This window comes from Tenrec ecaudatus, chromosome 11 (genome assembly GCF_050624435.1).
Source record: "Tenrec ecaudatus isolate mTenEca1 chromosome 11, mTenEca1.hap1, whole genome shotgun sequence".
In the NCBI taxonomy this organism is placed as follows: domain Eukaryota; kingdom Metazoa; phylum Chordata; class Mammalia; order Afrosoricida; family Tenrecidae; genus Tenrec; species Tenrec ecaudatus.
In genome coordinates, this window is record NC_134540.1 from 52,238,666 (window position 1) to 52,263,131 (window position 24,466).

The 24,466-nt window shown below is 45.2% G+C and overlaps 1 protein-coding gene and 1 non-coding gene across 2 annotated transcripts in view; both read right to left on the reverse strand.

The window, feature by feature from the left end:
- Positions 1 to 24,466, reverse strand: part of TACR1 (tachykinin receptor 1) — a 675,223-nt gene that overhangs the window by 124,353 nt on the left and 526,404 nt on the right. The window lies entirely within an intron of this gene.
- On the reverse strand, positions 13,040 to 13,146 carry LOC142461890 (U6 spliceosomal RNA). The gene has a single exon (XR_012787060.1). It is a non-coding gene; the product is annotated as a U6 spliceosomal RNA (small nuclear RNA).

Below are 24,466 nucleotides of genomic sequence, written 5' to 3' on the forward strand. Positions count from 1 at the left end.
GTCTGGCCTGGCTGCCTCATTAGGAATCAGGCTTGGGCTGTTGATGCTGCTGTGGATTCTGTCTCCTCCTAAAACTGGAGGAGGCCAGACAACTCTTCTGTCATTCCAGTTTCACAGCTGTTTATTAGGAATAAGTAGAATGTCTTCGATTTCTTTGAATTACCATAGTACCTAATCAGATATATAATTATCCCTCAGTAACTACCATCTGATTGAGTCAATAACTTCCTTTGAACCACAGGGAATACAGGTGGTTTAGTGGGTATGTGCTGGGTTGCTTTACCCCCAGGCTAGCAGTTCAAAACTACCAGCTGCTTCATGGGAGAAAGATGAGACTTTCTACACCCATAAAGAGTTACAGTCTCAGAAACCCACAGGGGCAGTTCTACCCTGCCCTATTAGGTCTTGTGAGTTGGAATGAACTTGTTGACTATGAGTTTGGGTCCCCCCACCCCACCCCACCCCACCCCACCCGGCCCTTGTGGTTTTATGAATCACACAGCAGGCAGAGGTCATGGCCTCTGGAGCTGACTTCCCAGAGACACTGATGGGGAAATGAGGATGGACAGTTTGGGAGTAGATGAAATAGATGAAGACGTTTGTGGGTCAAGTGCCCAGAGTGGATGCCAACTTGCAAAGGAAGTATGAAGAATGCTGGGACCAGAGTTGCCAAGCCCAGAGTAGGAGTCCCAGAGAGGAAGACGCCATTTCTGTTTGGTAAACACTCTCCACTCTTGTGTTTACAGACCACCCCAGGCCTGCCCTATGGGGGACTCCGGGCTTCTTAGAATCTGCAATCTCAGTGAAGCCTCAGTGTCTGCGTTAGGACTTTCCTTCTTCCCTGGAACATGCCTCTTGCCCTATTCCCCTTGTTTTTACTGAGCTGCTTCCTCCGTCCAAAGTGATTTCTTACAATCCTGGTGTTCTCTAAGATTAATACTGTTTACTACTAGTGATAGCTGAATGAGATAACATATAAGAGTAAAGGAAATAGAAGCATCTGGCTTGTAAAAGGCACACTTCCGTTTTCTTCCTTTTTGTATCTTTGCGATTCACATCTCAGAGGCTTTGCTTAAACTCAGGGTACCCAGGGCGCCAGACGCTGAAACCATCAGCAGGATGGGCTGGACCCTGGGCCAGACGCCCAAAGACACTCAAACAGCAAAGGGCTGACGAGCCAGTGGCGTCAGCTTAATAGCTGCTGTCAGGGGAATGGAAGTATTAATTTACAACCTAAAAGGCCTATCACGGGGACAATATAAATGGGAACATTATGATTCACCCCCAAAGTCCTGTGTGGTAATCCACTGAGACAGTCAAGCACAGCAATTGCTGAAATGTGGTCTCACCGGGGTGTGAAGACCCAGCCATGCTGGACCTCCTCCGGGGAGAAGCAGGAAAGAAGTACTTCCCTGCAGGATGACAGCGAGACCCACTTCCCTCTGGAAAGCAGGGGGAAAGAGGAGGAGCCTCACTCACCTCTGCCCTGAGATTTGCCATTCCCTCTTTTCTCTGCCCCGCTTCTGGTTTTACTCCTGTGCTTGTATATCTCATTTTCTGTGGTTGCGAGAGGCTCACCAACGGGTTGCGGAAGAAGCCCACAGACTGTGGACGCCAGGCTTGCTCGGGAGAAGACTGCCTCCCCCAGCCAGAAGCCAGCACCTGGGGAGGGCAGCAGATGGCGGGACTTGGGCTTTGTGCGAAGACTCAGGGATGTGACTTGCTGCAGCTCACCCTTGGGGACTTCCAGAATGGTCCATGCACTTCTCTCCCCTCTGACCCTCCTCACCTGGTAGGGAAGGCTGCTTTTCAGGAGATGTGAGTCTGAGCATGAGCCTGACCTTAACCTTTATAGCCCACAGTCCTCCGAGGACATGCGGAATAGACTCTTCCTGATGGGAAACAGGATGGGGTGGGGGGTGGGGAACCACAGACGCACCTGACAGTATCAAATGACTGGGCTCTTTTATTTTTCAGACAGGTGTGAACTTGGAGCAAATGACTTCCTCTCTGAGTGCTGGCTTCCTTTTTGATAAGATAGATGGTTTCTGTCCTGCCTGCTGGTCTCGACCCTGAACGTGGGGCCTGGCCCCCCCTTACATGACCTCTTAGCAAGGGACCTTGCAGACCTCCTCATATCCATCAGACATGGTCCAGTTCATTTCAGGCACTTCAACTCTTCCATCTAACATGCTTATTCTAGGGAACAAATCACAAACAGTTGAGCAATGTTCATTGTTGTGCGAGGCACTGTCAGGGACTCTCTCAGACACCCATAGGCCCAGGAAGGACAAAGGTCACCAAGGAACAGAGGAACGCTAGGACTACAAGGGCCATGACAGGAAACTTCACCCAGAGTGGACTGTGAGCCTTCCTCTAGAGCCAGGCTAACTTCTCGCCTTCTGCACTGTGGGGCAGTGAGTGTTTCACAGTTCTTCAAAGCTACTAACTTGTGATGTTTCCATTGCTGTAACACTCAAAAACGAGGACAGAGGCTGTTTCATCAGCTCTGTACTGGACACAAGAAGGGACTGAGGCCCGAGAGGTGAGTCTACGCCCAAGTTGTGCTGCATCAATTCTATTTGGATGAGCTAGAGGACGAAACTGCACTGAGGATGATTTGAAGCTGCATTTGCATGACACTTTACATAGGATCGAGAATGTGCTACCTGTCTAGAGCTGTCAGAAAACTGGGAGGAAGCCTGTCGAAGATGGGAGAGAGCTAATGTTCCCTTTGGTACCAACAGGCTTTGGTACCCACTGGCCCCAAGGACTGTGCACTCCTGGTCTTCTCTGATACATGCAGGTCGGAGCATGTCTGTGTAAAGAGGGAAGAGGACAGTCCTTCCCTGTCCCCAGGAAGGGACAGGAGAGAGGATCCTTGGCCATGTACACTCACTCAGAGGGATCGGGCCCAGACCTGCACCGTGGGCCTGGATGGAGAAGACCAGGAACGTGATTTCCGGCAACAAACTCATAAGCACCAATCTCTATTACCACAGAACACAATTTAGAGGGCCGGTGGAATTCATTCAAGTAAGATTTTCCTTATAATAATAACAGCAAGCAGAAAAGATCATGATTTACACGCAGCTTTCAGATGGCTGGTCCTGGAAGGACCAGCTCCCTGCAGCGTCTCCCAAGACTCTGACCTCAGGGTTTCTCCTGTGCCTTGGAGACAGGTGTCACAAACAGATTAAAGATGTTTGTTTGAGCAGCTGTCAGTGGCTTTGATTCTGTTTCACGGCTACCCAGTCCAGCTTTGAGGTGGCTCGTCCACCACTTTCTTTCTCTTTTCTGTTTTGCCTTTTGAATATGTACTCTGGGTGGTTCAAGTCCTCTGCGTAACTGGCTAACGACAAAAACTGACCAGGGGTCATTCCGGGCGCTACTGTCCCATTGAAGCTGGATAGTTCCTATTTCAAGTGGCTCCTGGAACGTCACCACAGCCTCACCACAGAGCTTGGTGTCCCGCCTGCAACGAGGCAAGGCAGTTGGACAAAACAGATTTGATAAAGTTTTTGTCCTACATTTTAAAAATGTGCTGCTGTCAGGCTGTAAAAATGTGGTTTGTTCATTTTTTTTGCTTGCTTGTTGATTGGTTGATTGACCAATAAGCAATGTGCACAAAATTACAGACCTTTCTCCATCCTCATGTCGACCCCTCCTCTGCCCGCCTCCTTATTCTGTCTCTCTCAGGTGCCAATGTTAGGTTTTAATGGAGCGTCGTTTGGGAATGGTGTGCGAGGACAGGCGAGAGGATAAGGTAAGGAAGAGCGGAGAGGAATCCATTGAAAATACCAAAAATACTACTGGTTGGGCTTTTGGAAGCATCAACCTGTCTTTGCTGCTAAATATCATTTGTTCGCTATCATTTGCTTTGGGTTATATGGGTTAGTCAGTGACTAAGCCCTCATTCTCCCTCTGGGAATATAGTGTTCTCAGATTCTCTGAGCATAGTGATTTCTCTATCAAATACCAATTTTAATGGAGATGTGATGCCAAATTGCACTGTGGCGGAAAATGGAGGGTGACTCACTACAACCCTTGATTTCTTCTTCCTGCAGAACCCGAGCCAATTGCTGTAGAGTTGATTCCAACCCATGGCCGCCTCTTATGTGTCAGAGCAGAACTGAGTTCTTTTTGGGTCACCTAGGAATGTCTTAATAGCAAAACCATCATTTGGACTGCTATGGCTGGGAGCCCTGGTAGTGTAGTGATGACAGCTTGGATTGCTAACCACAAGATCAGCCATTCAAAACCACCAGCCGATCCTGGGGAAAAGACAAAGCTTTATACTCCTATAAAGAGTTCTGACCTAGGAAATTCGTAGAGGCAGTTCTACTATGCCTTTGAGGGTCACTGAGTTAGACACGATTCTATTGCAGTGAGGTTGGTTTTGGAGCTAGGTTACTAAGTCATAGCCAAAGAGATGTGAGCGGAAAGGTCTACAAGGTTCTGGACAGGATACCTTTCTCCTTAACCCATCCCTTTTGCTACCTGGAGCTTCATAGAGCCTCTATATCTGTACTGAACTTCCTCTCTATTTTATGTGATAGAATTAACCTTTGTGTCCTTAGTACACAAAGTAATTATTTACACATAGTAATTAGAATCTCAGTTACTCTTATTTGGTCCAAATCAGAATTGATAACAGAATTTCCTACTTGTAAGTAAGGAAGAAGAATAACAGAATGTACAATATGACATCAGCTTATTAGGGAGATGGCAGGCAGATATTAAGGAAGGACTTAGCTATTGCAAATTAGAATTTGGTGACTCTTACCATGCAGTAGAAATATATCTGGTCAACATGTTTGTCTAATTATCTAGGGTGGCTGTAACAGGAATAGTGCAAGTGTATGACTTGACTGAGTGGATATTTCTTTCCGCACACTTTGGGCAGTTCGAAGTCTGAACTCAGGGTGCTGGCTCTAGGGAGAAAGCATTCTTTCTCTGTCAGCAGTGGAGGAAGATCTTTGTTTCTTTTGAGTTTATGCTCTTGCGTGATCTTCCTGTGGCTTGATATATTTTCCCCCATCTCCACTTGTTTAATCTCTTTTATCGTCTCAAGAAACACCGTGCACTAGTCGTTTCATTAACATAACCAAGACAATCCTTTCTCAAATGGGATTAAAACCACTGGCACAGTGGTTGGAATTTACAGCACATATTTTGGGGCCACACAATCAATGTATTCCCCCCAGTAGATCCCACACTGACCAAGGCTAAAGTATTAGGGAAAACAGTATTTATGAGGTTTTTTAAGAAAAAAAATTTATGAAGTCCCAGCAAAGAGATGAACTCTGGCTAGAGTCAGACAGGTTGTAGAAAGGAATGTAGCATTGTTAAGACAGGCTTATGATCTGGGTCGTTGCTGGGTTGGAAAATCCAACTGCTCTTGTACACAAATGAAGCCATGATAAGGAGTGGCTGTAGAGCTGCATCCTTAGAAGGAGGTAAGACTCTTCCCTGACTTTCTAGGATGGTAAACTAATGACCTCATCTCAACCTCGAAGCCAATCCACATGTACCATTCTTGGGCTGAGATTCAGAGAACTTTGGCTGCTGAGAGCTTGCAAGAGAATGCCACATTTTAAATACAAAGACTATCTTTGGTCGTACTATAATCTATCTGCCCCACATTCCTAGATCTTTATTGTGTTTGCCAGGATAGCTCTTTGACATAGGATATTCCAGAGTCTTGGGCATAAACTGTTGCGTTTTGCCAGTACTGCTCAGGATGTACTTACATTTAATACAAATCAAAAGCATGCTTACTATGGATTGTCCCTTGATGATGCATGAGAAAACTGGAGGTCATAGACACAGAGTTACATGGCATAGATGGGACCCTTAACCAGTCTGTCTACTTTAAAAATCCATACTCTGGAGAGTTATCCGGAGTTTGTCATCACCCAGAGACACACCACAAAGAGAGATGGCTGGAATCAGTCATTTACAACCTAGAGCATCATTGCTGGTGGTTATTTATTTGCTCAACTACCTATTAGGTACCAGGTGCCCTGTGTCATAAGGCAGCTCCACTTGGAGCAGAAGGATGAGCGAACCAGATCATTGCAATCTACTTTCTCCCCATGAGCTAATTCGTCTCGTCAAACTGGCCTCTTCCCCCTGAAGTTGGAGGCTCTCAAGTAGTCATAGAATGCAAGGCTGGAAATTGTTTCGGGCTTCCCTCAAAGGCATCTCACTTGGTCTGTTTAAAACTGAGTGGTGTTTGAACATGTCCATCCAACTGTGAGTAGGATGTATCACCTAGTTAACATTTCTTGTGGCAATTTGGCCTTTAATACACAGTTACACACTGTGGTAAACCATTTTGCCAGGTTGCAGTCATGTCAAGACCTTGGGGGATTGGTCTCTCCTGGGTACTGTTCCAATGGCCTTTTCATGGTTCTAAACGATTGTCAAGGGGAAGTCCTAAAGATTCATTCATGTGCCTACCTACTGATTGCCTTTCAGAGTCAGGTACCATGACAGGAACTAGAGACATGAAATTTTAAATGATAGAAATTTTAGAGATTCCCACTTCTCTGAAGGTTATAAATAACAGTCAACCAAACTTAAAAGATACATGTGCAATGGTAGCTATGCGAAGTGCCATGAAAAAAGTCCAGGAGAGCAAGCAACAGGGGGTCTCTATTGCCTTTGGGGCCTGGGATGATTCTCTGAGGAAGGGATTTTTGAGCAAAGTATATGGAAGAATGGGATGGACTTAGGCTAGCGGTTCTCAACCTGTGGGTCGTGACCCCTTGGGGGGGGTGTCAAATGGCCCTTTCACGGGTGTTTCCCAATTCATAACAGTAGCAAAATTAGAGCTATGAAGTAGCAACAAAAATAATTTTATGGTTGGGGAGGGTCACCACAACATGAGGAACTGTATTAAAGGGTCACGGCATAGGAAGGTTGAGAACCACTGGGGTAGGCAATATCCCGGAGAGGGAAAGGAACTAGCAAATTCAAAGGCCCTGTGGCAGAAGAAAGACCAGCATGCTCAATGGTATGCGATAGTTAATGCCATTGAGTATTTGTCCTGTGGCAGCTACAATGTTAAGATTTTAACGTATATGACCTCATCTAATTCTCACAACAACCAGTGGAGGTAGAGGCTAGTCGGACCCTCCAAGAGGTTAAGTAATGCACCCAAAGTTTGCATGACCTCGGTGGCTTGACTTACTAGGGCTCTGGAGAAGTGGGCAGAATAAGTTGTCTTGACTGGGAGAGGGCTGGGGAGTTGATAGGGGCTATTTTGAAGAGCTCCAGCCTGAAGCAAATTATTTCTCACACCTATTACTGCTACAGAACGATCATGTTTGTCTCTCCTTACAGAGATCACTTAGAAAGTGCGAGAGGAATCAGACAGTGTTGAGGGACTTTAATATACTTTAACTATACTTTTTTGTTGCTTGATGCTCAACCCAGTCCTTTGACGTTGGTGATATTAGTCTTACTTTACAGATGAGGAAACCGAGGCTCAGAGAAAGCATACCTCATCTGCTCAATGCCTCATAATAAACAGGTACTGGGGTCAAGAGGTGAATCTATGAGTCCAAAGCATGGAGTCCATCTGTTACCCAGAGCGGGGCGAATGTTTTCGTAAAGCGCCAGATAGTAAATAGTTCAGCCTCTGTGGTCATTACAACCACTCAGTTCTGTTCTTGTAGAGTGATAACATGTGAATAAATAGGCATTTTCAAGCTTACTTCAGAAGAACAGTTGACTGGATGATGTGGTCCATCTGCTGACCCTACAGAGCCTTGATGGCACTGTAGGGTAATCATTGGATTGCTAATTGCAAGGCTGGCAGTTCAAAACACCAGCTGCACAGCAGGAAAAAGTTGAGGCTGCCTGCTCTTTTCAAGCCTTCTAGTTGGGGAAACCCTATTTAGGGCTGAAATGAATCAGAATGGACTCGATGGTTGAAGGTGGGTTGGGAATATCAAACAATTAGATATTAATTTACAATGAAAATTAATTTAGCCTTCTAAAGGGAAAGGGAAGGAAATTAACATCTGCCTCAGCCTCCCATATGGCCATTTTAATAAAGGAACTGTCCAGGTGCCATGCCTTTACATCGGCTTCCCAGGTACTAACTCCCAAATGGCAGTCAAGGAAAGCGAGGCACAAATGGATTATGGTATTTGCCCGAGGTCACATTGCTAGTAAGTAATCAAGGCAGAGCAGGCGGGTGTGAACAGAACAATTAGCCCATGGCTAAGGATCAGGCAGGATTTGAGTCTGGGCTGGGTGATTTCAGTGCCTGTAATTTTCCCACCAGAATGTGAGTAATCAAGGGAATCCATGCCGCTGGCTTCCCCGCTGTGGCCACAAAAGCATAAAGATGCCCTTCAAAGCTCTGTCTGACCCATGGCTCACAGGTGCCCTTTCCGCCCTCCTCTCTGAGGTGGGCAGAGCAGCATCTTCGTAGGCACTTATGGCAGACCGGTTCCTGCCAGAGAAACTCAGCCCCCGCTGGATATGAAAGAGATGACTCCCCAGCTTTCTCCCCACCCAGCCACTCACCCTGGCATATAAACGAGTAAATCATCAGTGTTCAATATTCTGGTAACAAAGCAATCTCCTTCCCGTCGAGCTGAAGATAAGGGATTTGAGAGGCTCCGTTGGGGGAAAAAATAAAAACCTGAATTGTAAGTTTACTTGAGACACAGCCAAGATACTAACATTTCAGGCAGGAGCAGGGAAACAGAGCGAGCCAGAGAGAAAGCGAGAGAGAGAGAGAGAGAGAGAGGTGAGCGCTACAAAGATTCAACTCTGCCTGCCACCTGTGTCCATCAGTCCAAGGCTGGTCAGCCCCAGCAGCCACACAGTCATGCAAATGTAGCCCAGTCACTCTGGAGGCACGCCCAGGTTAGTCTTGGAGAGAGAGACATGACTTTCCTCGAACTGCTTTTGACCCTTTGAATTCAGCAGGTTGCCGTTACTATGGAAAGTGGAGTTCCATCAGATGGAGCAGTCTTCTGTTTTCTGGGGGCTGTTTGATGATCTCGACACTTTCTGGACACCGTGGAAACAGAAATACTGTACTCAGTCTTACCCCTTACCCGGGGGAAGTGTTTCACAGAAGCCTGCCTTCCTTAGGACTCTATAGATACTGTAGTTACTGGGTAGGGGCTGGGCAGGTGGTAGGTGCGTACCTTCCTCCGACTCAAGCTGATTCAGAAAGGCCAAGGGCAAATTACAAATAAGCCTAGGAAACTGACTGGAAGCAGCAGCAAAGTTTTGTTTTGTTTTTTAAAGGGACAAAAGAATGAAGGGGGATTAAAAGGGCCATCTGAAGGCATGGCTTTTTAAAAAGTCCTTAGAAAGAGAACGGAAGCCAAACTGCATGCAGGGTCACATGGGCAGAGTATGGCAGCAAGGTGCTTCAAAGGGGCTCTGGGCAGAGTCTGCTTCCCTTTCCCAAGATCAGGCAGTTTCGGGCTGGTCTATGCTAATGTAGGCAGGAAAGCTTTCACAGGCTGTTCCTTGGTCTCTGCTAAACCAAACCTTGTCATCCCCTCTTTAAGATTCAGATCACAGGTGGTCCACTCAAGGCCCCCTTTCCAGGTGTCTCTGGACCGCCTCAGCTCTGCGGTTGACCAAAATGCAGTGTACGCAGGCATGCTGTCCCGTTGCTTTGTGTTCTGTGTGCACAGTGAGGCTGCTCGCCCCTTAAAGCGAGGACAAGGTTGCATACGAAGTATGCGTTCTTTGTGGCGTCCGGAATGGTGCTAGACTAAGTCAAAACTCAGGTAGCATCTGTGACATCCCTGCTCTGCGCCTCAATTGTCCAGATTCATTTGGCTCAAACTCCGTTGTATGATCTTGGCGGATCCCAAGCCCTACCTGTGACATATGATGAGTCGAGGTCTTTCTTTTCACGGTCCCCTTTGGTAAGGTGACCAGATTTTAACATTGGTAAAGTGGGACACCATTGATAAAACTCATATCCTGGTGAAATAGCCACATGGCAGGCGAAAACCACATACCCTAGTTTGTCATGCATTCTTTCCAAAAATCAGGACTTTTAAAAATGCTGCGGGACTCAGGAAAAATTGTTAAAAAGCAGGACTAACCAAACTCACTGCCATCGAGTGAATTCTGACTCACAGCGACCCTAGAGGACAGGGTCCGTCCCTCCCCCCTCCCCCCCCTCGTGGGTTTCGGTGACTGCAACTCTTCACGGGAGTAGAAAGCCTCACTTTTCTTCTGCTGAGCACCTGGTGGTTTCCAGCTGTGGACCTCGCATTTCGCATTTGGAAGCCCAAGGAGTAACCAACCAGCAGGGTTCCTGCTAACCCCACAGACTACTTTTATTGCTCCCATTAGCCTGGTTGCAAGATACATTCTTTCATTGATTTCCATAACAATTGGTCCCCAGAGTAAGAACTAAGGATTTGGAGATCACTGGAGAGTCCCACTGGATGGCTCAAAGCCTTCAACTATCTTCTTGACCAATAGGCATTGAATTGTGGTCCTAAAAAAAGCCATGTTGAAATCTTAACCCCTGTATTTGTGGCTATGATGTTTGAAAAATAGTTCTTCTTTCATTATCAGTTAAACTAATTGCAGTCATGCTCGAGTGGAGAGGGTTCTATGCCCAATGCCTTCCAGTCTGTGGATTTGGCTCGTATTTTCTTAATTTTTATAGAAGTAGATTGTCAGTTGTTTTTGTTTTTAATTGTACTTTTGAATGTCTTTAGGCAAGCAGTCAAGGGCAAACCATTTGCACCGCTTATACGGGATCCTCTACAAAGTCACAGGTAAAAATCTCCCGGAACACAGCTCTATTCTATACCACATGGGGTTGCTGTGGACTAGAATCCATCTACAAGGTGCTAGGTATCTAGGTATATAGGAGGCGGTGCCCTTTCCGAAGGACCATGGATATGCACTTTACAACAGCCCTGTGAGCATGCTTAGATAGCCCAGTAAGGGATCTACTCGGTTTATCTCAGTGATCCTTTCTTTGTATACCTGAAAGGGCAGTCTGCCTGTTAGAGTGGACTCCCTTGGGTTTCCTGCAGCTGCATCCCCTGCTGTCCGCCCATCCTACCACAGGGGCCCAGGTCCAGTGTCTCTGGCTGCCCTCCACTGTGCTGCTGCTACATTCCAGGGCACAGCCAGAACTACGACAGAAAGGGAAGAAGGCACATTCATTGCTATACTTGATGCTTCACACGGGCTATTTCCCTCGATTCTCCTAACGACGGTTTGTCAACATGCTTGTCACTCTTCCGCATGGCTGAGGACCCTGATGTCCACATTGGTAAAGGGGCTTGCTGAAGTGACACCGCCAGTGGGTCACGGAAGGGAGCAGAAGTGATTCACTCCCAGTGTGTCCAGCCTTTCCTTCCATCTTCTGCCCAGTTCACCACTGAATCCACGTACCCTGTTGCCTCATGCCTCTGGGTGTTCGGTTTTCTCATTCCTTGTGCCAAGCTTGAAGTTGCTAAATATTTAAGTCTCAGGGGAAGGTCATTAAACAATAGCCCCTCTGATCCCCTGGGCCTCCTTTCTCAAAAAGACGGAAGGTTCATAGTAAGTTTGGCAAACAAGTCTAGTGTATGTTGCCAAGCTAGAAACAATGGTTTCTGTCTCATATAAGCTCCTTGGTTGAGTCCCCGAAACTCAAACAGGGTGGGTAAAATCACGGAGGGACGACGGAGAATAGCAATATCTAATAGGCTGAGGGCTAAGCTACCTAGGGAAGAGACAATTCAATTATTCATTCACGCATGCAGTGATCTTTTGAGTATCGGGATATTAAGGTGCTGGGGCATAAGGCAAATAAGACATGGCATCTGTTCTAAAGGAATTCCTGGCCAGTAGGAAGAAGACATGCTAACAGGATAGAGTGATCCATTCCATTTAATTTAAACACTTAGCATTTCATTCCACTGAGGGGACTGCATTTCCAAATTATTAACTATTACCTCTCCCTCTAGAATATTCCACCTAAAACTACGCACTCCTTATAAGAAATGCTATTCTGTCTCCTTAACCTCTCACCCTCACGTCTCTTATATTTTTAAGTATTTATTAATCTCTGACTTTAAGCTCTGGATTTTGGAGTCATGAAGATGATTTTCTGTGCTACTCTGTTATTCAAGGCTCGCCCTTGCAGGTAATAATTTGAAATTAAAAAATGTGCATTTACATTTGTAATATCAGTGTACATTGACATCTTCTCAAATATCAGGAGCAATATTTTCGGATGTTAGATTATTTCTGCGTTTAGATGATATGTGCCCCTGAATCTCACGTCTCACAGAGACTCTGAGTCCCTGTGGCTGTTTCTGGTTGCCATGCCCATCTTTCCGAAGCGAATCTTTGCTCGGATTCGACAAGTGCATTTCCTTCCTTGAGACGACCGAGTCATTTCCTCTGTCTGGTGAGGTCTCTCTGCTTCCCTGTCTTTCCTGAGAAAGTACTGTGTATTCAGACCTGTGCTGGCTTCTGTCAAAGACGGTGAGAATGATCATTCAAATCTGTTTTGTCAATATCTTGAGAAATCCAATCCTTATTTGTCTCTGGGGGCTGGAATCAATACATATAAATGTTCAGATCCATCTGTCTCTTCACACTTTTGATTGTGATCCGGGTGGCAGGGTACAGGCACATTGATGCTTCATCCAAGAAGCCACCAGCATTTTCTTTTGTGGCACTGACGGCACATCCCACTGTGGAACAATCCTCTCTTCAGTTCCTTCCTCGCTTTACTGTCTCCATTCATCCTTCTCCTGTGCCCTTTCTGCCTTGTGACCTTTAGCCCTGGACAAATGCTGCTCTTTAGGTCCCGTGTGGTTGATTGTTCTCCCCAGGGTGTTCTAGTTTTGGCTGTAGGCCCTGCCTATGGTTTGGCTAAAAGGCGAGCCATGTGGGTGAGTTCAGGTCCAGACTGGAAGGGTAACCAAGAGCAATGGTCTTAGGGGTTCAATCAGTCTCTACAGATTAGTAAACCTTGTCTTTTTTGGTGGTTTTTGAGTTTTGTTCCAAATTTTTCTTTTTTTTAAAAAAATATATGGAACGCTTCATGAATTTGCATGTCATCCTTGTGCAGGGGCCAAGCTAATCTTCTCTGTATCGTTCCAATTTTAGTATATGTGCCGCTGAAGCAAGCACCCAAATTTTTCTTTCACTCTATCCAGAACCTTCTACCGGGATCGCGTTCAGAGTGGTGGGTAGTCCTCCCGGTCTCACTGTTGTGGAAGCTGACGTTCATGTAGTTCATTAGTCCGTGGGATCAGTCATTTCCACGTGTCTTTGATTGTCTTCACTTTTCTTTTCTTTGGAGGACGGGACACCACTAGTTGCACGTACACAGGCTGCTCCTGAGCTCTTAAGACCTCACTGACTCCTCACGACATGTGGACATACAGCAGTGTCTCTGCGGACCGTACTATGTGAACTGACCTTGGTGTCCCCTAAGACAAAGGCCCGGATCCCCCTGGCCCAGTCATTCAAGGTGTTTGGCTATAACGAACAAATTTTCACCACTTTGCCCCTTGTATGTTCTATTATGCTCATGGGTATATTTGAGGTCTATATAAATCCATGTAGAAATGTTTTCTGTTGAAAAACAGAAATGGAGCCATGTGCAGCTTCCATTGGTAAGAGTACAGTTGGCTGTGCAGAGTGGCTAGGGGCTACCGCCTTTGAAGTGAAGGAAAGTCGCTGTTGTTCTGTGGCACTCCGTCCAGGACAAGGTGAGAGCCATAGCTATCTGAGAACCTCTCTGGCGATGCTCGCGCCTCATGATCACACCTCTCCAACCTGGGGTGCTCAGTCTACCAACTCTCACTGTGCTTCCTGAACAGCTGTGTAAGACCACATCATTTTCCCTGTTATTGACCCTATTGTGTCCTGACCCTGCTACTAAACGTTAAGGACACTGTGCCAAGTGAGAATTCCCTGACTATGGAAATTAGGGAAATAATTATGGCTGATGACAGAGAGTCACTAATCAGTTGATAGGGAATTGCTTCTGTTCTCTCATTGTCATGGGGCTTAGCTTTGGAGTATGGATTTTATAGTTCTGAGAGTTGTTTTATTTAAATCCCAATGGGCTGGGATTCTCTCATGATATGGTCTAACAGTGCGATGAGCTCCATAATGGGGTCTTCAATGCCAAGCAGGTAACCTGGTCACAGTCTCCATATAACAGAGGGAAGTTTCATATGGGGTATGGTCTTAGAACCCACTGGCAGTGTGCAGAAGCTAGCTGACTTCTGCTGCATTGGGATCTTGCATTGGGTTCGTTGATCTCCTGGTATATCGCCTGCCATCCTGGGAACCATCAACGGACTTCCCATTTTGGATTCATTCGGCTGATCTTGGATTCATTCCATTCAGCACCAACTAGCCTGTGGTCTTTCTCCTTCATTTTGCTGCTTGCTGTTTATCAGCCCGTGGAGCTACAGGAGTCAGTGAAGCCTTCAGCAGACATAACGCCCGCAGACCTCAACCAGACTGTACTTACACACGTCTACAACGGTGAGAGCCATTTCTTCATAGAAACCTCTTTCTGTAGACATGCAAATACAGCAGTCACCAGGCCCTGTCTTGTCTCAGGCCAGCGTGCAGCTCAGTCAAACCATCCAGAGTATCCCAGGCTCATATGGGGCCTCCCTTCTCCTTCTCCCTACCCACTTTCATTGATAAATTCTATTACAACGCACTTCAGAGAGTAGTTCCTCTAAACCCAGAATTTCAGCAACCGACCCCTCCTAAGTGTCCACGCAGCACCCAGCACACATTGCTCTGTGATGTTCCTGTGAAGCTTTCTTCGCAGGGGTCTAAAGGGCCATGGGTGCTGGAATCAACTTGGGAACTTACTAACAATTATAGATGCTGGACTCTGGGAGATTCTCATTAATTAAAAAAGGATTTGGGCTCAAGCCTTCTTACGTTCATGAGGAAACTGGGTGATTTTGATTGATCTGTCAGGTTTGGGTTACCAACATATTCTCTTGACTAACATGGCCTCCTGCCTGGTTAGGGGACTGTCCTTTTCATTGAGGCAGCTTTCTCTCTTTGCACAAAAATACGAGCACAAGGAGATAGATTTAGGAAACACATATTCTTTCTTTTTGTAAAACCTTTTTATTAAAAGATCATTTTATCTGGGCTCTTACAGCTCATATAACACTCCATACATCAATTACATCAAGCATATTTTTACATATGCTGTTATCATTATATTCTAAACATTTATTTTCTATTGGGCCATTGATATCTAAAAAGCTCCTCTTTTCTCCCCCCACCTCCCACTTCCCTCAAGTTCCTCCAGAACTATAGGTCTGTTCATTTTCTCCTCAGGAGCAAAACAAAGCCACAAAGCCTCCGGGGATCCCCCAAACTAGGCTTCAGGCTAGGAGGGGCAGTTCCTGGAAATCCCCCAGGACCAGGGGGGAGAGAGTCATAAAGACCTGGAATTCTGTATGCATTTTGACCTAGCTATTATTGTCTCACTTGTTTTTCTCACTTTTTCTTCTCTTTTTTTGTTTGATCTCTGTTATCGTTGGTGTGCCTACTCATGATGTAAGATCGGCATGGAAGGAAACACACTATAATATAATAGGGATTATAGAAGTAGAAATAATAATTAACAAAAGATTTGCCATAGCTGGATACAATTTTAAGTGTTTAAATTAAATGAGTTCTTCCTAGAAAAAAATTACTACAAAGATGATTCAGTAGTAGGAACTTTGTTAGCATCAATTATCATGAAACCAGACCAAAGGAGAATAATATGTCATCATATATTTAGATACTTAAGAGACATTTAATGAAAACTTGACATTGATTACTACTAAAATGGAAAATGGCTGATATATCATTAATAAAATAAAGTATATACATATATTCACTCTTCACTTATAGACATAGTTAAGTTTCATAGACCAGGCCATTATGTAAAAATCAGCACTGTGAGAAAATGGAGATGACCACATAAAATCACAAATTGGAGGATGATTACATCATTATATAACTTCCAAATTACAGTATGTAACTGACTGACTCCTGACACTCACGATCTAGTCAAGTTGACAAATAACCGTAACCACCAGTCAGCATCACTCTAGCTTTGCACCGTGGTATTTGTTAATGCACAAAATCTCAAACGTGAATTGCCAGATCATGATATAGTCAATAAATTCATAATACCAAACGAAAAATTCTCGAGTTACTGTCATAATGTTAATTCCAACTCATAGTGACTCTACAAGACACAGCAGAACTGGCTCATGAGGGGTTCCAGGACTGTAAATGAAGAGAGCTTCATCTTTCTCCAACAGTCAAATGAGTGGGTTTGATTCACAACCTTGAAGTTAGAAGCCCATCACTGAACAAGTAACGAGTAGATGTTTAAAACAAAAACAACAAACCTCACTGCCATCAAATCCATTCTGACGTCATAGGACAAAGGGGAGCTCCTTTGGCTTGTTGAGGATGTAAAACTTAACAGGAGCAGTAAGCATCATCCTCTGTCCTGCAGAGCAAATGTTGAGTTGGATCTGTTGACCTTTCTGTGAGCAACCCAACTAGCAATCCACTATGCCGCGAGGTGTGTGTGTGTGTGTGTGTGTGTGTGTGTGTGTGTGTGTGTGTGTGTGAGAGAGAGAGAGAGAGAGAGAGAGAGAGAGAGAGAGAGAGAGAGTGAAAGCACTTTAACCCCCAATAATGAAAAGACTTAGTCATTTGTCTTTAATTCTATTAAGAGTGGCTATGGATATTGCAATAGTCAAAACATTCAGTGACTAATTGAAGGGAACTGAGTCCATCCGGAGGTTCCTTGGAAGAAAGGCCTGGTGATCCACTTCTGCAGGATCAGCCACTGCACATTTTATGGAACATAGTTCTATCTGAAACACATAGGTGCAGCGCCTGTTGGATCAACTCAAAATCATTTGAAAAAATCCTATTTAAATTAGGAAATGTACAAATAGTCATTATTGCCAGTATTAATATTGTTCTAAATGTACTAACAATGCAAGAAAGAGAGAGAGAGAGAGATCGATAGATAGATAGAGAGGAGAGAGAGAGAGAGAGAGAGAGAGAGAGAGAGAGAGAGAGAGAGAGAGAGAGAGAAAGAGAGAGAAATAGTATAAAGTATGAGAAAAGTATCAGTATTTGCAGATGACTAGCTGTGAACAAAACCGGAGAAAACCACCTGCAATACAGGGACCCCGAATGAGAGATGTCAGAGAATGGTGGTTTCAAAACCAGCGTGTAGAGAACAAGTTTCCCTCCCCCCCCCCCCATATGCCAGCCTGGCTATTTATAACATGTCATAGAAATGACAGGCTGTCACAATGGTCGAGAGAGCGCTAAATGCCTAGAAATCAAAACTTATCGAAATATGTAGGGCTTATATAAAACTACCAAAGATTCCTGTACTGAAAGAAGCAATAAGCACTTGAGTAAGTGAAGAACCATCCCATGCTGCTGGGTAGGCAGTGTTAGAATAATACAATGAATCTGTTTTAGGAGTATGGGATTTTTCACCCATCTACCAGCTTTTATTACACTGGTGACTTGTGTCTTGTGCGTGGCAGTTATGCCAGTGGTATCATCAGAAGATCACCCCATTGAGCGTCTTTCAGCAGATTTTCCAGGCTAAGCCAGAGTAGGAGGAAAAACATAGTGAACTATTTTTGAAAATTCATCAATGAAAACCTTGTGGAGCACAACAGAACAGTAAGATAGGTAGGCAAATGGTGTGATCATAAGGATGACACAGGGCTATGCAATGTTCCCTTCACTTTCATGTAATCATCATGACTCAGCCTGGATTCAGTATTACTTATCCTACCCTCTCCTTTCCCATCCTATCTCATCCCATCCCATCCCATCCCATCCCATCCTATCCTTTCTTATCCTTTCCCATCCTATCCTATCCTACAAGAAGGTGTAGTGTTTATGTGTTGGACTATTAACTGAAAGGTTAGTGGTTCAAAACCTCCATCTGCTTGGTGGAAAAAAAGATAGATTAACTGGAAGGTAGTGAGTTGAGAGTTTTTAAACCCATACTAGGGTCTGTCTATCTGACCTGTCTAATCTTGTCTATCCATCATATGTCTATCTATCTGATAGGAGCTCTGGTAGTGGTGTGATTACATTTTGGGCTGTGATCCACATGGTCAGCAGTTTGAAACCACCAGCTGCTCGGTGGGAGAAAGACTGGGCTTTCTCCTCCTGTAAATTGTCACAGTCTAGGAAACCCACAGGGGGCCATTATGAGTTGGCATTGACTTAATGGCAGTGAGGCTTTTTTTTTTAGATCTATCTATCATCTACCTATGATCTATCAATCTATCTATGTCATATCCAATAGTGAGATGCAGGAAAGAATGCTTTTTTGATGTGGAGAGAGATCTCATGTGAATTCAGAAATGATATCTGGGTTGGCAACAGAGCTTATACAATAAAGTTACTAGAACCTGGATGAGATCTCCAAGGGCTGAAGGTGACATGAATCGAGATAGGGACCCAAAGGAACAAAAATGCCAGTAAACAAAACAGAGGCAATGTGCTCGGAGACGTAGGAGAAAAACAAAGAGAGCAGCATCTTGGGAAAGAAAGCAAACAACAAAACAGTCTCAAGAAGCAAACAGTAGTTGGGGGCTCTAGCAGAATCTTAAAACCAGAAAAGAATCCATTCGATTCCACTTCTACAAGAAGCTTGGTCCCAGGGGCAAGGGAAAATTTAGGGGAATTGTGAGAGTGCCAAGCTTAGGTAAAGATTACTGACTTTCTTATGAAGCAAGTAAACAAGAAGCAGCCAGTGCACAGGGAACCGACCAGTGACTGTGTGATGTTACCAAACCCGAATGCGCCTCGGGCTCCTTATCTATAAAAGGGGGAAACACGGTGACAGTGACTGGTGAAATGGTTGGTAGACTGCGCACCACTATCCAAACGGACGGAGTTATTCCTAGTTCTGGCGATCTTGTCGGCCATATTTTAACACGAAATGAGCTAGAGAAAATGGTACGGCGATGCCAACCGTGGAAAATGTCCCACCCACCTCCTCTGTCGTCGCATATTTCATTCCCAGGAGGACTCTCACCACCTGGTTAACAAAGTGGACAGAGGAACACAATCTTCCATGTGCTTCTGCCCCGACGCAAACTAAGCTGCTCGGTAAAGCCAACTGATCCGCGGGGAGGTTTTGCAAGGCGGGGCATTGTTTGAGCCATCAAATGGTGAGCAGCATTCCAGCTCCAGGCAAGCAAGGCGGCAGAATGCTTTTCTGTTTGTTTAAGTAGATGCCAGCACTTACATAAACATCATGTTCCTTCCCAGAACTTAGCTGGAAAGCACCCCCCACCCCTGAGCATAAGCCTGTGATGCTTGGCCTGCGGCCCAAACCAGCTGCCATTTCAATGGTCTGTCACTTCCATTGTTGGGATCTCAAGTGGCCACAGAGTTGGCATTTCTCCTGAACAGTTGGGTGGGAACACATCAGGGACAAATATCAAGCGGTCATAACATAGCAGGCCCAGCCCACCTTTTTTCCTTCATTTCTTCATCCATTCCTACCGAGTATATTCATGAAGGGTCTGTGAACTGCCAGGAGCTCTGACAGAGATTAAACTCATAAAGGTGAGTGACATTAGAGCTTAGAGTTGCGTGAACAAGCGAAGGACGTTAACATTGAATTACAGCGCAGTGAGATTAGATCTTGCCTAAAAATGTACTGAACAGATTGCGTGGGAACCCTGAAAAGGTTCGTCCAGTTTATCAGCTCCGCCACAGGGCTGAGAATAGAAATGTCAGCGACTCTTAAAATGTCACATGACTCCTAATTCTGAGACTAATGAGCTGCATATAGTAAGTGCTCAGTTAATGCTTAATAGCTGATTGATGAATACCACCAAACCTGCCTATAGATCACAGCACACCTGCTCACCCCTGCCTGCTCTGTTCCCATCATACTGTACCTTTCATTCTGAGATGACCATGGTAAGTACTCCCTGGGAGAGTGGATGGCATGCCACCCTCTGCGATCTCGGTAGATGGACCTATGACTAGGAACCAAGTAAAAAACAAACACACTGCTATGGATTCATAGCTACCCTATGTAGAATTTCTGAGACTGTATATATTTATGGGAGTAGACAGTCTCAGGTTTCTTCCAGGGAGCAGCTTTAGGGTTTGAACTTCCAATCTTGTGGCTAGTTTCCCAATACTGATCCCAAAGCACCAGGGTTATTAGTCCCGATTAAAGATAGGCCACGACTTCTCGTAAGAGTTGCTTTAGGCATAAATTCAATAGAGTGGCGGTGCAGAGAAGAGCACCATCGCCATGAGCAACTGGGTGGGATCTCAGAAGACAGACTGGGATGGAATCCTCAGTTGTCAGAAATCTGTTCTGAGGTCATCTCTCCCTCGGTGGGACATGATGAGCCTGTTCTGAGCACTGTTCTCACGCTTAAGGAAGTCCCTGCCAAAGGACAAGCCACTCACCTCTCCAAGGGTCCCTGGCTTCATTTGTAAAATACCAGTACTGTCTGGTGGTGATTTGATTTTATAGTCAGAAAATTTTTTTTAGAACTCTTTCAATTCTTAGTGTCATCATTTTGTCCCACTGAGGGAGAAGCCTCAAGGAGATTCCCACTTCTTTCCACCTTCCCTCAGTCCGGCGAACTTCTCAGGGTAAGCCATCCAAGCCGGCCAATCCCAGAGACAAAGCGAGGAGAATGCTGTAACTCCTTTATGGAAGAATTTGACTCTTTCGCCTCCTCCCTGCCTACTTACACTAATTCCAAGTCCTCAGTGTCCTCTAGTAAAATGGAGTGCTCATGCTCATTATATATTTTACCTGGACCACACTCTGTGTGCAGCATCATTCACCTTGATTCAGGATGCTGGGTGTGTGACCTGCAGGGAACTGGCCGCACTAGAGGAGTGCTCCAAGGGCTTGGCCCACTGGTTCAATGATGCACTTAAGGGCTAAGTGTTAGGGGGCTGGCTGTGCTGAACACAGAGCCTCTGGATGCTCCTCCCACTGTCTGCAGCAGGACTGAGCCCAGAGGAAGGCTCAGCTGATGCTGCCATCCTACTGGACTTCTGCCTTCTCCTACCATCCCAACCATCAGGTCAGGCCATTTTCTGCTGAAGCACAGCATCCTGTTTCTGAACTCCCCAATTCACAACACCCCAAACGAGCCCTCAGGGATGCGCTAGGCCCTCCAGGCTTAGCATGTCCTAGGTGAAGCTGCTCATTCAGGGAGATTTATAATTAGTAGTTTGGCCCAGAGAAATCATCAGCCAAGCAAAAGACATTGGGGATTCAGGACCAAACCCAGCCCTGCTGAATGAGAGTGCTAGCAGGTCAGCCAGCAAGCCTTGCCTCTCTGATAAAGATTTTCCAGCTCTCCCTTCGCTTTCATTAGCTTTCTGTCAGGCCCCCGTGGCATCTTGCCTGGCCTGCAAACAGAGGTTCCTAATTGTTGTGCGTTCTCCTCTGGTCTCTGCCTGGTCACTCACCCTGTCTGCTTGTTGTGTCCGAGCATGCCTACTGAAGCACCTCCTCCAAAGGCTGCTGTGATCCTGGCACTCCCCCATTCCTGGGAGGGGCGGGGAACAGCACACACAGGAGACAGGTTTAGAGGTTGGTCCCAGTCTATATCCCAGCCTAGTCTTGATGGGGGTGTTAGGAACCCCTTCTCCTCCCTGCTCCTTTGTGTGCCCAAACCCATACTTCCATACTTTGTATGCCCTTTCTGACGCTGCCTCTCCATACCAAAAGAAAGGGGCTGGGTTGTAAACACAGTGTACTCGACTTATTTTGAGAGGTTATTGTTTTTGCTTTCCATAAAAATCCTTCTGTAACTCTCTCTAAGCCTAATGCTCTTGCTCATGGATGTTCTCCTCCTTGTTAGGATCCCAGCTCCTGAAACATCTTAATTCTTTCCAGTATTTGATGCTGTCCTCTTAGAAACCCCATAGAGCAGTGGTTGTCAATCTTCCGAATGCTGTGACCCTTTAATATAGTTCCTTATGTTTGGTGACCCCCAATCATAAAATGATTTTCATTGCTACTTCATAGCTATAACTTTGCTACTCCTGTGAATCGGGCGACACCTGTGAAAGGGTCATTCAATCTCCAAAGGGGTTGCGACCCCAGGTTGAGAACTGCTGCTGTTTAGGGTCACCATCAGATATAATGGAATTGATGGCAGTGGGTTTTCTGGTTTGAGTCTCCTGGTAGACCTTTAACCCATGGAATATCATATGGATTTTATTTTTGTCTTACCACCGCAAATTCCTCTCTTTTATTTTCTCCCTTCTCTTTCCTCTCTCTCTTTATCTTTGCTACATTCCCACGTTCCCCTTTCTTTTCTCTCCATCCCTGTCTCCCTCTCTGGAGTCCATTGGCCCCTCACTTATTTACCACACTTACACCAGCAACTCATTTATGGAAGGTTCCTCTCCACTAGGGCTTTGCTCTCTGGGCTACCATACTTTAACAAGGTAAAGATAACCACCTCCATAGGAAGTCACCAAATCCCTTAGTATCCTTCGTGTATTTCTTGTGAAGCCAATTTGCATGTTATGACAACACATGGCTCCGGTGTGAAAAAGAACATGGAAAGCCAAAGAAACATGTAGACTAATGAAGATATGTTGACTAATGAAGACATGCAGACTAATGAAGACATGTAGACTAATGAAGACATGTAGACAGTGAAGACATGTAGACTAGTGAAGACATGTAGACTAATGAAGACATGTAGACAGTGAAGACATGTAGACTAGTGAAGACATGTAGACTAGTGAAGACATGTAGACTAGTGAAGACATGTAGACTAGTGAAGACAGAGAAAATATAACACTTTCCCTTTCCTTAACCATCGGCTGATTTCAACTCATAGTGACCATATAGACTGGAGTGGAACTGCACGCAGAGTTTCCAAGGCTGCGATTTTTATGGACACGTTGTCAGGAGAGACCAGTCCCAGGGGAAGGACCTCATGTGTGGTAAAGATGGGGCAGTAATTAAGAAGACCTTCGACGAGATGAGTAGGCACAGTGGCTGCATTGATGGGCTCTAACATAGGAACCATCGTGATGACGGCACAAGCCTGGGCATTGCATTCTCTTGGACATGGGGTTGCTATGAGCCAGAACCAACTCGAGGGTACCGAACAACAATAGCATCCGTTTCTATGGGAGCAGACGGCCACACCTTCCTCCTGCCATGTGGCTGGCTGGTTAGCAGTGCTGATCTTTTGAGTAGCAATTGAATACTTAAGCACTGCACCCCTGGGGCTCTTAAGGGACAAGAGAGTTGGATTTATTAGAAGGCTAAAATTAATCTTGAAACAAACAAATAGACAACTTCAGATGATTTAAAATATAGTCTAATTCAGGATCAGCAAATAGTATGGCTCACGGGGCCAATCTCACCTGCCATTTGTTTTCTATATGACCTACAATCCCTGAATGTTTTTACCCCTTTGAATGTTTTTTTTAAATATGAAAGAAAGGATGTTACATTACATGTAAAAATTATAAAAACTTCAAATTTCAGCATCCATAAAATTTTATCGAGCCCTCTTTTGTTTACATATCATCTATGGCTGCTTTCCCTCTACAGAGACAGAGTTGTCATAGAGCAAAAAATATTTACTATTCATTTTTTTAATAAAATTTCCGACAACCATTGTTCCAACTTGTAGTTCTACATCATATTTTGGTATGCACTTTAAAGCTTAATTTCATCCTACAGGAGGTAATGAAATAGCATAATGTAAGGACACTTTGTATTTCTATTAAGTTATAAAGACTGAGGATTTGAGAAAGCCAATCTGAACCACTGACGCCTCCATCCATCTTCCTCCTGTAGAGGAGGTGGACGCTGAGCTGCTTGAAGCATCCTTCGGGCCAAATATCTCCATTCTCTGCATCCTTCCAGGCACTGAACTGGATCAACAGTGGTCAGAGAAGAGGTGGGATGTGCTGTCTCCTTAGCTTGTGCTGAGGTTTGCGGTGCCAGTGGGCTGGGAATAGGGGGAGCGACAAGGAGGAGACTGTAGGAAGAAAGTATGCTTTGTTGGAGCAAAGTGCTTCTTGTGACTCGGAGGAAGACTAGATACCATTCTAACAAGTTTGAACAAACGACCTTTCCTTCCATTTTTCATTCACCATCTTCCCTTAGAGCACTTCTCATCTCATCTATTCAAGGATATGACTTAAGTAGACACTCACATTTCTCTTTCCTGTACAGCACCGGGAACTCACAGAGCCAGTTCGATCCTGTCCGATCTACTCTATCCTGTCTATAGGGTTGCTGTGAGTTGGCATCAACTGGATGGCAGGGCATTTCATTTCTGGTTATATCTCCAAAAGAGAAAACAGGGGCCCTGATAAATATGCTCTTGATAGGTAATATTAGAATCTGTGAAGATAGAACTTGATGATGTCATGGGAT